This window comes from Mustela erminea, chromosome 16 (genome assembly GCF_009829155.1).
Source record: "Mustela erminea isolate mMusErm1 chromosome 16, mMusErm1.Pri, whole genome shotgun sequence".
Classification (NCBI taxonomy): Eukaryota; Metazoa; Chordata; class Mammalia; order Carnivora; family Mustelidae; genus Mustela; species Mustela erminea.
This window is the reverse complement of record NC_045629.1, coordinates 47,465,156-47,482,762: the sequence shown is the minus strand read 5'-3', so window position 1 is coordinate 47,482,762 and position 17,607 is coordinate 47,465,156.

The following is a 17,607-nucleotide window of genomic DNA, read 5'->3' as shown; positions in this document are numbered from 1 at the left end:
CAGCAACCCTAGAAGGTAGATGTTTTTGTATAGAAAAACTCAAGGGCTGAGAAGTAATTTGACTAGAGTATGTTTAGCCCCTGGAGCAGATGAAACCTATATTGAAATCCCACCTCTCAGTAACTACGGGATATGTGCTAATATATAATCTCTCAGTCTCGATTTCCTCATCCACAAAATAGAACTAAAATAGAAACTTCTTCTGAGGATTATTGTAAAGATTAGATAAGATAGCATATGTAACATGCCTGGCACAAAGTGGGTGCTAGATACCTGATAGTTATTATCCTTATAAATAACTAAAGCCACATATCACTATGTAAACTTGAGTGGCTACTGTCTCTTCTTTAGTTCTTCGGCTGAAACATGAACTCCAAATTTTCACCTAAGGTTCATAGTGCACAACTGAGACCTGACCCAGGCTAATGTAATATGATAAACCCTTACTAAAGATTTGGACATAGCCAGATAGGACTGAACACAGAAAGCTAGATAAACTGAAAGTAAATCACTTCATTTCAGGATCTCCTACAGAGGTAGCACCTTCCTGCCTAACTTCTTGGGGGAAGTCATCTTTCTTAAACCACCAGGGAGCATCATCAAACAATCAATATACTTCGAAGTCCAAAAAGACTGATCTCACAGGGAGTCAAGAGTTCTCAGTGAAGCCCAAGACCCACCTTCCAAAAGACCCTGCTACCTGTCTGAGGAATTGCTCCTTCCAGATGATTGATGGGGGATGCCACTTTCTTTAGAGGGGACATGCCTGTCTCTAGGAGTATGGTCTCAACAGTTGAGCCTTAGTAGAACACAACAAAATAAGCCCAACATTCATATAAAAGTTACATATTTTTCATAATTCTTAGAAAAGGTGAGACTTTTTGTATGAGCTCTTCTTAATCTTTCTTTACCCTTAGGCCATCTTCTACTCAGAAGTTACTCTGAAAAGTGAATTTGGATAAAGCCAAAAACTTACCATAGTCCAAATCCAACAAAAAAGACATATAGCAAAAGAGATCTACCAGACTGAAAGTAAGAGAAAGATTTTGTCAGTGTAAATGAGAAAGAACCACAAATTTATGTTTTCAAAATTAAAAGATGTAAGTAGGTATAGAAATGAATAAATTATTGGTTAGTGTTCACTCATGTGTTTTTAATCCTGTAATATGATTAGGTATTTCAAAGTATAGAGACTTTTGATCATGGCTTTAGTACAATTCATAATGGCAGTTCTTCTATTTGTTTCTTCACACTTGTTTCAAGGAATGTAGAGACATATTCTGCCCCAGGGCTCCAGTTGGTTTACCTCTAAGGTGAGGATCTTATGCAGATTTTTTGAGGGCTCACAGAGCTTCAGTAAGCAAGAGACTCCAAGTTGTGGCCCTATTTGCCCACTCTAAAAGCAATAGCCAATAACCATTTTTTAAAAGATTTTATTTATTTATTTGACAGAGAGATCACAAGTAGGCAGAGAGGCAGTCAGAGAGGGAGGGGAAGCAGGTTCCCTGCTGAGCAGAGTGCCCTATGCGGGGCTCAATCCCAGGACCCTGAGATCATGACCTGAGCTGAAGGCAGAAGCTTAACCCACTGAGCCACCCAGGTGCCCCGCCAGGAACCATTTTTATGGTAATAGTTACCTGTGAAACTTAGAAAAGCTAAAGTGTATTTCACTAACCCACAGCATCCATTTTTCATGGGAAATTATCATCTTTAGGTTAAGAATTTTAATGGTATCTGTCAGGAGACTGTACATCTCCCCCCAACAATAATAAAAAGATCGTTGTGGTCAGGGCCATATGGGAGATGCTGCGTGATAGTTTGTTAATCAGGTCTCTTTGCCACTGGTTTTTTTAGAGACATTAACTGTTAATGTGTTTGTGAAGTTTCAGATATTTTTGACTACAAAATCCTTTGATCTCAGAGCGTCTAAAGAGACTTTTGTGTCACAGATTATGCTTTGAAGAAAACTACCAATACTGGGATAGCATACTTCCATTGGAGAAAGTCATTTGAACTCACTGTCATCATTGAAATCACATTTATCTCCACCAGTGAGTCCTCCTTATCCCCTTCCTCCCCCCCCCCCCCCCCCCCCCCCCACTGACAAGGAAAACTTCTACCTACTTCTCGCCATAGATGGCAACACATATCTGGGTCATAACATATTTACTTCTTTTTTAAAAAATTTTCTTTAATTTTATTTTTTGTGTGTGTTCCAAAATTCATTGTTAATGCACCACACCCAGTGCTCCATGCAATACATACCCTCCCTAATACCCACCACCAGGCTCTTCCAACCCCCACCCCACTCCCCTCCAAAACCCTCAGTTTGTTTCTCAGAGTCCACAGTCTCTCGTGGTTTGTCTCCCCCTCTGATTTCCCCCAACTCACTTCTCCTCTCCATCTCCAAGTGTCCTCAGTGTTATTCCTTATTCTCCACAAGTAGGTGAAACCATATGATAATTGACTCTCTGCTTGACTTATTTCACTCAGAGTAATCTCCTCCAGTCCCGTCCATGTTGATACAAAAGTTGGGTATTCATCCTTTCTGATGGAGGCACAATACTCCATTGTATATATGGACCATATCTTTTTAATCCATTTGTCTGTTGAAGGGCATCTTGGCTCTTTCCACAGTTCGGCGACTGTGGACATTGCTGCTATGAATACTGGGGTACAGATGGCCCTTCTTTTCACTACATCTGTATCTTCGGGGTAAATACTCAGTAGTACAATTGCAGGGTCATAGGGTAGCTCTATTTTTAATTTCTTAAGGAATCTCCACTGTTTTCCAAAGTGGCTGCACCAACTTGCATTCCCACCAACAGCATAAGAGGGTTTCCCTTTCTCCACATCCTCTTCAACACTTGCTGTTTACTGTCTTGTTAATTTTGGCCATTCTAACTGGTATAAGGTGGTATCTTAATGTGGTTTTGATTTGAATCTCCCTGATGGATAGTGATGATGAACATTTTTTCATGTGTCCGTTAGCCATTTGTATGTCTTCTTTGGAGAAGTGTCTGTTCATGTCTTCTGCTCATTTTTTTTATGCGATTATTTGTTTTTTGGGTGTTGAGTTTGAGGAGTTCTTTATAGATCTTGGATATCAGCCCTTTGTCTGTAGTGTCATTTGTGAATATCTTCTCCCATTCCGTGGGTTGCCTCTTTGTTTTGTTGACTGTTTCCTTTGCAGTGCTGAAACTTTTGATCTTAATGAAGTCCCCAAAGTCATATTTACTTCTTTATTTATGTTTTTCTTTCTCCTTATCTGTCTCTTATACAGATTAATACAGTGCTTAACACATGAAGATACTCAAATATTTGTCGAATGGCTATGAAATGAGGGAGAAGTATTGGGAAAAAAGATAAACTCAATCAGAGTAATTTCTTTGTTGCAGATATGCCTTAGGGTTCTTCATAGGACCTCAGGTTGTAGAAAGGTAAAACGGACTCCCCCACCCCCACCACTGACACACCCACTAGGCAAACACCTATTCCATATTCTTTTGTCCAGGCAACCTTAATCGTTACCAAGAGCTCCTGTGAGTGGAACCATAGCTATATAATTCTATTGGATTGTTTCCATAAGGTTTTAGCTCAAGAAAGAAAACATGACTAGGGAAAGGAATCCTTAATTACATAAAAAAATATGATCAAAAGCAACAGTTAAGAAAAGTGTTTCCAGGGAAGAGCTGAGGATGACACCCGGTTTATAGTAATTCATTTTCCCAAACCTCAGAACATGTGATCAAAGCTGATACACATTATCTCAGGCTCAGTACCAGGGTAACTCATTTTTTTTCTTACTTTTTTTTGAAGTTTTTATTCAGAGGAATAAATAGGTGAGGAAGAGCCAAACCTGGGCCAGCCAGGTGTAGACTCTGAGAGTCCTGCTGCCTGATCTGTAATCATCCCCCCACCTTTTTTTAAAATGAAGAAGCTGTGGCCTTTGACACCTTGAAATACTAGCATGCAATTCAGGTCCTTTTGAATCAACGTAGGTATATAGCATGTTAAAACCTGCAAGAGGAGGACAATGAAACCTCCTTATTAGATGTGGAGGAGGTTGCAAACAGATTAGTTATTAGGCAAATCAGAGTGATACAAGTACTCCTGACAACATGTGTGCTCAGTGCTGGGATCATTCAGTTAATCTGGGCCAGGGATTTAAAAGACTCATACCCAATAAGGCTTCAGCTCTAACCAGTTAATCCTCCTTCCTACCATACCACCAGAGGAGGAAATAGGACTATGAAGTTTCTAATTCCTTCTCCCTCCTCCCATTAAGGTGTGCTAACATTGATACATTGATAATTGTTGGCAGATCTCCCAGAAAGACTGAAAATTTGCTAATTTCACTGGCATATTTGGATGAGAGAAATGAAAAATTCCTAGTGTGGAATCTGCATAAAGAAATAATAAGTGGGCTATCTGGGTGGCTCAGTTGGTTGGTCAAGATCTTGGTCAAGATCTCAGGGTCCCGGGATCAGCCCCATGTGGGGCTCCCTGCTCAGCAGGGAGTCTGCAAGTCCCTCTCCCTCTGCCCCTCCCCCTACTCTCGTGCTCTCTCTCACTCTCTCAGATAAATAAATACAACCTTAAAAAAAAGAAGAAGTAATAAGCAATGTATTTTTCTGGGGAACTGATGGTATGGTGACACGATTTTCTAACAATTCTAAACGTTTTGAGAAGTTCAACTCAAAGGTCTCATCTGTTTCTATAAGAACTCTCCTCCTCCTCTCCCAAGTTTGCAACTTAGAGAAAGTATAAAATTTTCTAACATTCAGTAATCTAACAATGCAACCTGGGATTTCACAAAATAGTGAGTGTTCCTCCAGTCAATATATGAAAGATGGATAAAGACACTAAAGTTCCTTCCAATCCAAAGACACTACTATTCTTTTTTTTTTTTTTAAAGATTTTATTTATTTATTTAATTTTCAGAGAGAGAGAGAGAGAGAGAGAGAGAGTGAGTGAGCGCACAAGCAGGCAGAGTGGCAGGCAGAGGCAGAGAGAGAAACAGGCTCCCTGCCAAGCAAGGAACTCGATCTCAGGACTCGATCCCAGGACCCTGGGATCAGGACCTGAGCCGAAAGCAGCAGCTTAACCGACTGAGCCACCCAGGCATCCCAGACTCTACTATTCTTAAAGCATAATGAAGACCACAACTTTGAAAACAGGCTAGCTGTCTTGACTAGCAAACCAGTGTCCCATCAGCTCTGATTCTTACCTTCTTTTCATAATGTTTTCTTCTTTGCTGGTTCTGAGAACCTGAGAGGGAGGTGGGGTTGAAACGTAGAAAAAACATTATACCTCCCAAACAGCTGAAACATCTTGAACTCATACATACTCACTGTTGGATATTTTAACAGAAAATGTAAAAGCTGTTCTCTGTTTCCAAAAGGAGGAACCATATTGGAATAAATATTCTTTGGTCACCAGAGCTGTGAGAATCCCCATCATGAAAAGAAAGCTGATTGGGAATTACCATAATACTCCACAAAACTAAATTTCAACCTTATTAAGTCTTTTAATAACAGTCTTTGAAGAAAGGCCTAAAAAATGAATTTTAATCTGGTGGTTTCCAGCCATGTTACTTTTGTAATGGTATATATCATTAATAATATCAAAGAATAAGGTTTTTTATAACTTCAAATTCACTCCTGACTTTTTTAGGCACAGGTTAAATTACTCAAGTTTCTTTTTTTTAATTAATTAATTTATTTGTCAGAGAGAGAGAGAGAGGAGTGAGAGCAAGCACAGGCAGACAGAGTGGCAGGCAGAGGCAGAGGGAGAAGCAGGCTCCCTGCCGAGCAAGGAGCCCAGTGTGGGACTCAATCCCATAGGAAGGCTTCAGAGAATTTGTAAAGCTAAATAATTATGTAATAGTAATTACAATAATGAAAAATATTTAGGTCCATATTGCAGTTTATATCTTTCAAAACACTTTCAAGTAAATTTCTTTATTTTTTCTCCACTTCACTCTTTTCTGTTTTTTTGAATAATAGCTTAATTGAGATATAATTCATATACTATAACCTTTACTGATTCTTAACTTTATATAAATAGTAAGAGACAAACTTGATATTAAAGAAAGTGTTAATTTTATTATTTATTTATTTATTTATTTATTTATTTTTAAAGATTTTGCTTATTTGACAGACAGAGATCACAACTAGGCAGAGAGGCAGGCAGAGAGAGAGGAAGAGAAGCAGGCTTCCCGCTGAGCAGAGAGCCTGATTCGGGGCTCGATCCCAGGACCCTGGGACCATCATGACCTGAGCTGAAGGCAGAGGCCTCAACCCACTGAGCCACCTAGGCAACCCAATTTTATTTTTTAATATTTTATTTTATTTATTTTTTAGAGAGAGAGACAGAAAGACTGAGCAGGGGCAGAAGGATGAGGAGAGAGAGAATCTTAAGCTGGCTCCAAGCTTAGTGCAAAGCCTCACATGGGGCTGGAAGCAGGGCTGGGCTGGATCTCATGACCCTGAGATCACGACCCAAGCTGAAATCAAGAGTTAACTAACTGAGCTTAACTGACGGAGCCACCCAGATGCCCCTTAAGGTTTTACTTTTTAAGTAGTCTCTACACCCAAACTGGGGCTCAAACTTAACAACCTCAAGATCAAGAGTTGCAAGTTCCACCCACTGAGCCAGCCAGGTACCTCAAAAAGTCTTAACTTTAAAGCAAACAACTCTTCAAGAGCCCATATTTCATTAATATCTAAATTTATGTTTGTGAGATAAATTTGAAAAGAAGAAAACATTTTGAGGCAAAGTTAGAAAGACAAAGTTTAAGGAGAGAAAAGGCATCTGAGAAATAATAAAAGAAATACTGACATCTAATACATATATTACATATATATGTAATGTAATATAATGTATCAGGGATATATATAATATATTATATTATATTATATTATATATTATAAAGATAGAGCGAGCAGAAGAGTACAGGGGAAGCAAGGGAGTGTGAAGCCTATAAGTTTGGTTTGGTGAATATCAACAGGGCTCATTGGGGCTTCTGAGAGAGGATGGGAAAGATTAAGAGCCTAGCTAAGTTAATTTGGAAACAAGACAGGTTTACATGTAATAAGCTAAAGAATTGTCTAAGAGGACAGGTGAGTTAAGAAGGTGGTCAAAGAAGGCGTACTGCATAAGAAGCAAAGTTAAATCAAAATAGACTGGTATCCAAAGTTTAACTCAAGGGGAACAATAACTTGAGGTATATTCTTGTGATATAAAACAAAGACAAATGGCATATACCCTACTAATCAAAGATTCATGCTATATTTCTGTATTCTGTGTTTTGATTCCAGTCAGAAGTGAATGATTCACCAGGAAAACCACACTGAAAAAAGGTTGCTCCTTCAACATATGCTAAATAATCTACTTCTAAAGAAATTTACAATTATAGGATCCAGTTAAAGTAAGGCTTTGAACCCCCCACCTCTGCCTGCCTCTCTGCCTACTTGTGATCTCTCTCTCTGTCAAACAAATAAATAAAAATTTTAAAAAATTAAAATAAAATAAATAAAATTTAAAAAATTAAAAAGTATTTTAAAATTAGTTTACCATGGGGCACCCGGGTGGCTCAGTGGGTTAAAGCCTCTGCCTTCGGCTCAGGTCATGATCCCAGGGTCCTGGGATCCAGCCCCACATCGGGCTCTCTGCTCAGCAGGGAGCCTGCTTCCTCCTCTCTCTCTCTGCCTGCTTCTCTGCCTGCTTGTGATCTCCGTCTGTCAAATAAATAAATAAAATCTTTAAAAAAATAAAATAAAATAAAATTAGTTTACTTTATTAACATTTAAAAGTTATGTACATTTATGTATACTATGAAATCTTAGTAAAAAGAGGAAATGAAAATTCTCCTTGTTTAGATACTTTGAAATTTTTAAGATACCTAAATACATACAAAAACAAACCAACATTTCTTAACCTTTTTGAATCACAAATGTCCCTGAAATTCTGATGAAAGCTACAGCTTCTTTTTTGCAGAAACAACAACAACAACAAAAAACCAATGTGTATATGCACATGAAATTTTGCTTACAATTTTACAAAGTTTATGGACTCTCTGAGGTCTGTCTATGGGTCCACTAGAAGTCCATGAACCCTAGGTTAAGATCCTCTGCAATAAACCCACACTCTGCTCTGGCAAGATAGAAAACTTCCCATTAGAAAGTAGGACTGTTTAAGTGTTCAGTCTTTAGGGGCATGTATCTGAAAGGAATGATAAAAAAAAAAAAAATCCCTAAAAAACTTTGGCTCAGTTATCCCTCCTGTTTAGCCTTAAAATGAGGACCAATTTCCTTTGGGTCAAACCCCAAACTCTTAGTGTCTTGACTTTCTAAATGCTTGACAACTATAGACACTTTAATGAAATCCAAATGGGTGAAATTCAACACTTCATTCTGATGCTCTTTACAGATGTTCTTAATAAGGACACTGAAGAAGTCCTTAGAAGCCTTGCTTCACACATCAACCAAGGGAAGAAAGAATTCATTGGAAAATGAAGATGATAAGTAATTCTGGAGTGTTCCTGTACCAGTCAATATCAAGCACTTACAACATAAACCTATAATCAACTTTGTAAGTAAACATGTAGTACACAGGGGTAAAGTCTATTGATAAATTCCTGTAGGAATAATATTAGGCCATACTATCTTCTGATGTTTAATATTTAAATTCTGCTCAGAATAATTTTCCCATAAGGACTTCATTTCTTCAAAGGACAGCTTAAAAAAAATGAATACAGAAAGAAGCTCAAACAATCATTTTTGTCTATCATAATATTGAAACAATTACTTTAATAGAAATGAAGACAATTTCTTTAATAGAAATTTTTAAAATGCTAGGATTTTATAAGTAAAATGGATACCATAACACCATCTAAGTAGCTTAGGTCACCATAATCATTCTGTTCTTCTGCTCCCTTTGTTTGCCAACAGTGGATAAAAGCTCACCTGATATTTGTCTTCAAAGCTCTGAATAGAATAGTTGCAGTCTGGGAAATTATTTCCCTGAACATTCTTTGAGACCATCTGGAGAGAAGGGTTTCCACACTTAGATGGACACAAAAACTTATGTTAAACATTTTTATTATATCATAGGATTTTGCAACTCTGAGGTGAAAAAATACTCAATTTGTCTGACAAGATATTAATGTTATGGGCTCTTAAAATTTTCAAGAATTGTGTTGGCTTTACAGGAATGTGTGGAAGTAAGGCACAGTAATCTGAAAGGAAAGATCAGAAAGAAAGGTACTCAAGATTTTGCATTAGATTAGTCAGCCTTGTGAATTCTGATCCAGAACCTGACATTTTATTTCCTATAGAGCCTCAGGCAATTTACTTCACTCCATGACTACTCCCCCATTCATCTCTTTCTTCACCCATGAAATGAAGAAAATGCTGACCTACCTAATAAGAAATTGTGTAAATTTAATGTCATATCAAAAATACTCAATAATTTTAAAGCTTATTCAGTTAAGTTTTAGCATTTGACACATTTGTAATTTTTATCTTATATCTTAATTAGAGATGGCTACAAAACAAGTGTGAGACAATGTCAATGTGTTTGTGCCTAACACCATCAATAAGTAGAATAACATTAAGTTAGGGAGAAATACAGGTATTTGGGAAGGCAAGACTCTACAACAGGCTTGAATCTCAGGCAAGTCACTTCACTTTTCTTTACCTCAACGGTCTCATCTTCAGTTGGGGTCCTAATCAATATCCTTTTTTGTGAATTCACGTTTTTTAAAAATGTAGCCTCTTTCCAAGTAGAATATATCTCCAAGGGTGTAGAGAACTTGTTTCTCTGGTAAACCAGTATATTTCTAACATCACAGAGAAGCTGCTCATTAAATATCAATCTTAAATAGTTCCTAAAGTCCTTTTAAGCTCTAAAATAAGATTCTTTTTTGAAAAAAAAAGGCTTATTATGAAAATTTCTAAGCATATAGAAAAGTATAGAGATGAATATAATAAGCCCCTACACATATCACTCAGCTTTGTCAAGCCTTAACTATCTCAATATTTGCTTCAGATGTCTTTAGGCAATAAAATGTAAACACAATTGAAGTCCCCCTTCCATGTGTACCATTCTCTAATTTCTTTTGTCTTTCTCCCCAAAGATAACCACTATCCAGAATTTAATGTTTATTATTTCCAAGAATGGTTTGTACTTTTACTATATTTATATAAGCCTTGTATCATGCCTTCAAACTTTACATGAATTATACATACTTGCCCATTCTGCAACTTGTTTTTTTGGTTAAGTTATTGCCTTTTTTCCTTTTCTTTTCCTTTGTTTCTGTGACCTGGGCAGGAAATCAAGTTGTCAAGAGCATCATCTTTCTATTTCTAACCTTTTCCAACTCTAAACCCATAGAATTGGGGAAGAATCCTTATAGAAGTCAAGAAGATTAACATAAAATAAGGAACTTTCAGACAGGATCTAGATGAGAACCACATAAAAACATGACCAGGTCCTGTCATCACATTATATTTATAACACATCACTGTCAATATGTGATGTTGCAAAAACACAGTGCCACATGGTAAACATTGCAGATGTCTGTGAATGGGTCGCTGAGAGCTTAGGACGATGGGCCAGTTCAAAAGTGAAACAATTTTTTGGATAGAGAAGTACTGACTTTTTAGACCCTAGCAAAATAATGGGAAATGTTCAATTTTGTTCCATAGTACTAATTGAACAATTGCTTACTTGCCTTAAATAGGCAAAACATCTATTAGTGAAACTTGATGTTCCAAATGCTGGATCTTGGGGCACCTGGGTGGCTCAGTTGTTTAAGCGGTTGCCTTTGGCTCAAGTCGTGACCCCAGGGTCCTGGGATTGAGTCCCACGTCGGGCTCCTTGCTCAGTGGGGAGACTGCTTCTTCCTGTCCCTCTACCAGCTGCTCTGCTTCCTTGTGCTCTCTCTCTCTGTCAAATTACAAAAAAGAAAGAAGGAAATGAATGAATAAATAAATAAATAAATAAATGCTGGATCTTGTGCAATTCATTTAGCCTTGAATTTCAGATGATCTATTTGGAAAGCCAAGTTGTGGGAAAAACTTCTGTCTTGGACTTTATATTAAACAGCTACTATATTTTAACAGATATTTCCTCATTCAATCAACATTAAAATACAATAAAAACTATGAGAACATTTGTATTACCTACTTAATGTAGTTTCTTTTTTCTAGATTATTTTTTTGTTTGTTTAAATAAAGGACACAGGGCAAGAACAGTACAGTTTCACTGGGAAGTTTACCTTGGTAAAAAGACAGGAGCTATTACATTCTATCTTGTCAATGATCCATGGATAATGGGTCACCAGGGGATTTAAGAACTGTATCTTTCAGTTCTTGCCAGGGAGGTATATCAGTGTGCACTGATGTGAACCATAATATGACACACCTTGAAGAATCTTCAAAACCCTCAGGCACTCTCTCAGCTGCTGTCATGAAGATATGGGACTAAAGTTTTGTCAGTTAAGGTTAGCATTTTGTAAATAATTTCAGTAACAGAATAGTTTTCCTATTTCTTATGTTAAATTCTAATGAAAAGAATTAATCCTCAGGCTTAGAAGTCTTTAGACTTTTTTTTTCCTTACCTTAGAGGAATATCTGCTTATGCTGATAGGAGAAAAGATCCAATAGATATTGTTTTATTTTTAAGTGTATGTGGGGAGAAGTTTGCAAAATAGTATTATGTTTTTACATATACACTTGCCTTTGCATATCAACAGCAGAATGTCCAGAAAGACATACCAAAAATTCCCTCTGGGAAATGGAACAAGAGGGTCATTAGTGGGCGTGAGGAAATAAGAGACTTCTGCTTTCTATACTTCTATATTGTTTGAATTTTTTACAAAAAGCATGGTTGTTTTCATCAACTGAAAATTATAAAGAAATACATCTTCTTTTCAATGAAAAAAATTTACTTTCAACCAACAGTCACCCAAAGAGCCCCTAAAATTTCAGAAGTTTTAGAAAACAGATGCTATGACAGTTTGAAGTAGAAATTAATTTGTAAACCTACATTATTTTTACTTGGTTAATAACATTTAATGGAGAGAAATGATATGATTTCTTGGCATTTTCTAGCTTTTGTGAAGTAAAATATTTATCTATCAATGCGTTTATGCTTACCTCAATGAGAAACATAAATTTTACAAGCTGGAGAAGACCTTATTATGTAGTACAAACTCTCATTTTACAGGTAAGAAACTGAGTCTCAAAGATGTTAAATGTTCTGTCCAAAAACAATTCCAGACCTTAAAAAAATTAAATCCATCTTCTGACTTCGTATCCATAGCTTTTTCCATCATAAAATGGCTACCTGCTTTGAAATTGAAGTGTAATAATAATATAAATAATCTAAAAAACTACTTTATTTAGCTCTGATCTTAAAACCAGCCCAAACACACACCTCAGCAGAAGCATTACTCATAGAAAATTAATGTTCTTTGTACAGAAGCTGAAGTAACAAGTCATTTAATGACGATATTTCAATCTACTAATGGAAAAGAGAATCATTTTTACCTCTTGGTGATTTTCTCATCTTAATGGATTATTACATTCTCTTTATTCTCCTGCCTCTTTAAATTAGCAAGTGGATTAAGAGAACAAAGAAGAACAAAGATATAAAATACCAAAGCCAAAGATGTCTATTAATGGGAAAAAGAAAAATCTAATTTTAGGAGACAGCAACAATAGAAAAGAAAAGTACACAGAGAGAGTACTAAGAGTAATAAGAATCAAGGCAGAGGAGAATTTCACCACTTCAAGGACAGTGAGTAAATAAGTAAAGTGGGTTGAAATTTGTTTTATGTTTATTACGGTAGGCACACAGTAAATGGCTGATGGATAAGATAAAGGGAATGATGGTGTCAAAGGCTAAGGCAGAAGTTCTCAGTCTACGTTATACATAAGAACTACCTGAAGGCTTTGTTTAAAATACAGAACCCTGAGTCTTTATCACCAGGAATTCCAAGTCATCCACTGGATTAGGAGAGCCCAGAAACAAGTACCCTGGATAATTCTAATGATCACACCTGGAGGAACATTGAGCCAGAATTATTAACGCTCTTACAAGGAAGAAAACAACCAACCAGAGTACAGAAACCTAAAGAAGAAAAGAGAAACAACAGGAAAAAGAGTTTTGAATAGAAATCAAAGAAGAAAGAAAAGGAACTAGAAAGTAAGGATGTGAATAAAGTAAAGAAATGGTTTAGGAGAAGTAAGAGGGTATATGCAGTTGTGTGTGAAAGGAGACAAGCAAAGGGGCTGGTCAGAGACAATAAAGCAAGATGAAAAAAATAGTGGGGAAACAAAGAATTTATCTTGAAATTTAAAAATTAATGTTTATGACCCTTTCCTTTAGAAAATTAACACATGCCTATTGTGGGAGAGTTGAAAAGAAAAGGAGAAGAAAACTACACCCTTGGTTTTTTACTCACGAATAACTGTTATTAACAATTTGGTGTATTTTCTGCTAGTCTTTATTTCCGCTTAGATTTTTCAAGATTTTGTTTATACAGTTTGGGTAATATTGTATATGCTACCAAATACCCTTCTGTTATAACATAAGCATCCGCTAACATAAGATAATCAATAGAAACTTCATTTTTAACATCTGCTTAATATTCGCAATACTCAGTTCTCCATTCTTACTTACTAACAGAACTCAGGGTGTTTTGTGTGTGTGTGTGGTGTTGGTTTTTTTTTTTTTTTTTTTTTTTTTTTTTCAGGCAGTCAAGGGCTTCAGGGAAGGCTGGCTCCATTTCTATGCTTAGAAGATGAGTTTTACTTAGCCTAAGTCAATCATAGGATAATTCTATTGTCCTTGTCAGTGTTCGGCTGAGGGAGGAGCAGGCTGACCTAATTTTGACCAATAAGCTGTGAGGGCAAGTCTACAGGTTGGATTTTTAAAAAATATTTTATTGATTTATTTTGAGAGACAGAAAGAGCAAGAGAGAGAAAATGAGTGAGGGGAAGGAGTGGAGGGAGAAGAAGAAGCAGACAGACAGACAGACACACACACACACACACTGAGTGGGGAGACAGATAGAGATTCAATTCCAGGACCCCGGATCATGACCCGAGCGGAAGACAGATGCTTAACCTACTGACCATCCAGGCAACCCTACAGGTTGGATTTATGCCAGATCCTTAGTTCTGAAAAAGTAATACAAGGACAGATAAATCCTTTTTCTGCCTATGAAGTATGTGTGAAAAAGAAGCACCAGAACGGGTGGTTGGAGCTGCTGGAACTATTTCATGGCCATGAAGGAAGGCAGTTTACACACAAAGATGGAAGACGAGAGAAGTAAGAACTGGGCTCTGGATGATCTTGTCACTCCAATTAATTATGCATCTCTGGACCTGTCCTTGAGACTCCTTGTAATGTCAGAAAATAAATCCCCTATTGTGTAAGCCCCCTTTAGTCAGACTCTCTGTTTGCAATAGAAGGTTATACCTAATAGTGGAGTATATGCCTAGTGTATAACTAGTATAATGCTATACATAATGAATACAGCATTATAATTTACCCAACTGTTTCCTATTGTAGGCTATTTGTGTTACTTACAGTTTTTCACTATCATTTGTTGCCTTGGATAGTTATATAGAAAAAGTTATATAGCTTAGATGATAACACAATTTGTGTTAAGGGGGACAAGCAATAAAGAAACAGGAATGAACTTGAAATAGCTCAGGTCATCAAAGCTGAATCATTCTGAATCTCCACTCCCTTTATTGCTCATTGCTGTCAGCAGAGGTGGCTGTCAGTGGAAAGTTACATTTCTGAAGGAAAAATTGGGAAATACAGTCTCGACATAATATACTCATAAAGGTGAACACAAATAATTCTCCAAAATACAGAAGTTATTCCTGTTTGCAATGTTATATGGTTTCATCAATCTTTTTTGTCTTTTATTATTATTATAATAATATGAAAATTACTTTGGAAATAGCAAAGTTAGCCCGTTATGCCATGGCAATACCCTTCTCGTATTAAAATTTGCTGTAGTTTCTCTTCTGTTTAATCCAAATGCATATAGTCTATCATGTTGACAGTATTCAAGAAGTAATGTCCTAAGTGCCTTCAGAATCAAAACTAGGGCAAGGGTACCTGACCGAACATGACTTAAGTGAAAAGGTTCAAATATCTACGCTAACATCTGACAAATGAACAGTAGAAGAAACTTCCAGTATATGTTTCAGATTTCATCGCTAGTAGTGACCAGGCCTATTTATAATTGGAAATTTTACACTTGTTTGCTTTTTAAACATTTACTTGTCTTAGAGTTAAATTTTGGAAAGCTTCCTCATGTAAAAAGAGGATATGCCTGTGCAAAATAGCAATTTTAATTACTGCAATTAATTATAAAGCACTAGTACTCTGAAGACCTACATTTCAATACTAGCATCAATAAGATCTCCTAATACACATTCATAATTTCACATTAATAATTGATTACAATATAATAAATTTTAGATGTTATTTTTAAAATCTCACACATGGATTGCAAAATAAGATTAAAGTCACAGCTCAATACTTAACTGCTGTACATGAAGTTCTTCAGCACTGTGGTTATGACTCGTGATATTTCCCATTCCTGGTCTCCAGCCAGGAGTATTGATTCATGAGTTGACCATGGTAGATGGTGTAAGGAAAACACAGGCTAATCTAAAACTCAAATAATGACTCTTCTCTAAACCAAACCAAACCAAAACAAAACAAAAACCCACCAAAAGAACCCTCAGTAGATTAATTTCATAAGCTACCAGATACCATTTCCCTTATGATACCTTATAAGTTTTTCTCACTTAAGATTCATTTCCTGCATACTTGAACATTCTAAAGAAGAAAACAAAGTCTGAATTTGCAGAGGAAGGAGCCCACTGTTCAAAAGTTCCCCTGAGATCATGACGACTTGTGGAAAGAGCGTGTTCACTTAGATCACTTTCTAAGTCTAGATGGATGCTGGCTATAAGAGTGCAGATTGAAGGGAGCTATTAAATTAAGCCCTGTTATAGATTTTTTAGAAGATTTTATTTTTTTATTTGGGAGAGAGAGCACCAGTTGAGGGGAGGGATAGAGGGAGAGAAGGAAGCAGACTCTCCGCTGATCAGGGAGCCCCAAGTGGGGCTCCATCCCAGGACCCTGGGATCATGACCTGAGCTGAAGGCAGACACACTTAACTGACTGAGCCACCCAGGCAACCCTAGATGTTTAAGTTTTCTAACTAGTCAAGATTCTAAAAGGTGTATTTGTTAAATTAATGACGGTGTAAACAAATTCATGTTAACTTGTGAAATAGTGTGTTCTGGGAATAGGAACTGCTTTCTCCAATTTATTTTTTCCTCATTCACTTTGGATTCCCATTTTTTCAACTAAAGTAAATGCGGTGGAACCGTATTCTGATGTACATATCCTTGTGACATTGACTTCACGGATATGCCTGAGCTTGATAGCGAGCAGGGGCCTTTGATAATTGGACTGAACCCTGTGCAATGGAACTCTGCAGCTTGCAGTCAGTTGGGGTGGGTGGGGAAGTGAGACTGACTACATGGAAAATGCCTGCAGGATTAGGGGAGCTCTAGGGACAGTCAATGTGTAACCCTGCCCTAAAGTATTCAGATCTTCTGTGCCAAGGTGGGCAGGATCTTGAGAGAGTAGAGGTAGGGAGGTCACTGAGTTAATTCTGTACAAACACAAGAAAACAAACAAGAATTTCAGTCCTCTAAATACCACACACACATGCACCCTCACACTCCTTCCCTGCCCCCTCTCCTTGGTGAAGGTCTGGGCCCATCCCATGTTGAGAAATGCATTTGTGTGAGCATTAGACACACAGGCTTGGTGAGTGGACACTTTGTTGGAAAGAATACATCTCTCATGAGAAGCAGAAGTGATTTCCAGCCAGCTCCCCTGAGAACAGAGTAAGCATTGAATCTGGAACACTTTTTGAAATCTCTTTGTAAGCTGTACTGAAAAAGGCACTGGTGAAAATTTGGAGTCTAGTCCTTAAATCCCCATTTACTGGGGCGCCTGGGTAGCTCAGTGGGTTAAAGCCTCTGCCTTTGGCTCAGGTCATGGTCTCAGGGTCCTGGGATCAAGCCCCACATTGGTCTTTCTGCTCAGTGGGGAGCCTGCTTCCTCCTCTCTCTCTCTCTTTCTCTCTCTTTCTGGAAGCCTTTCTGCCTACTTGTGATCTCTCTGTCAAATAAATAAATAAAAATCTTAAAAAAAGAAAAAATAAATAAATCCCCATGTACCGTTCTGGAGAATTCTAAAGTACAAACATAGGACATGTTACCCTAAACGTAAACATGCCATCCAACACAAATATAAAAATGAAAAAAAAAATCCAAGAGTACCTAATTCACCCTTTTGTTCAGTATTAAGCCTGTGAGTACCTATTAGGCTACTGGGCCATGGGTTCCTCTGATGTTCTTCCTTTAATTCTAGTTATTTCCCTTCCAGCCTCTGCCTAGTACTACAGTTTATCTGTGTCCAAACCTTCCACCTAAATCCTATCCAGGTTGTCTGTCATGATATTAGTGTCACATTCCCCAGGAACCATCT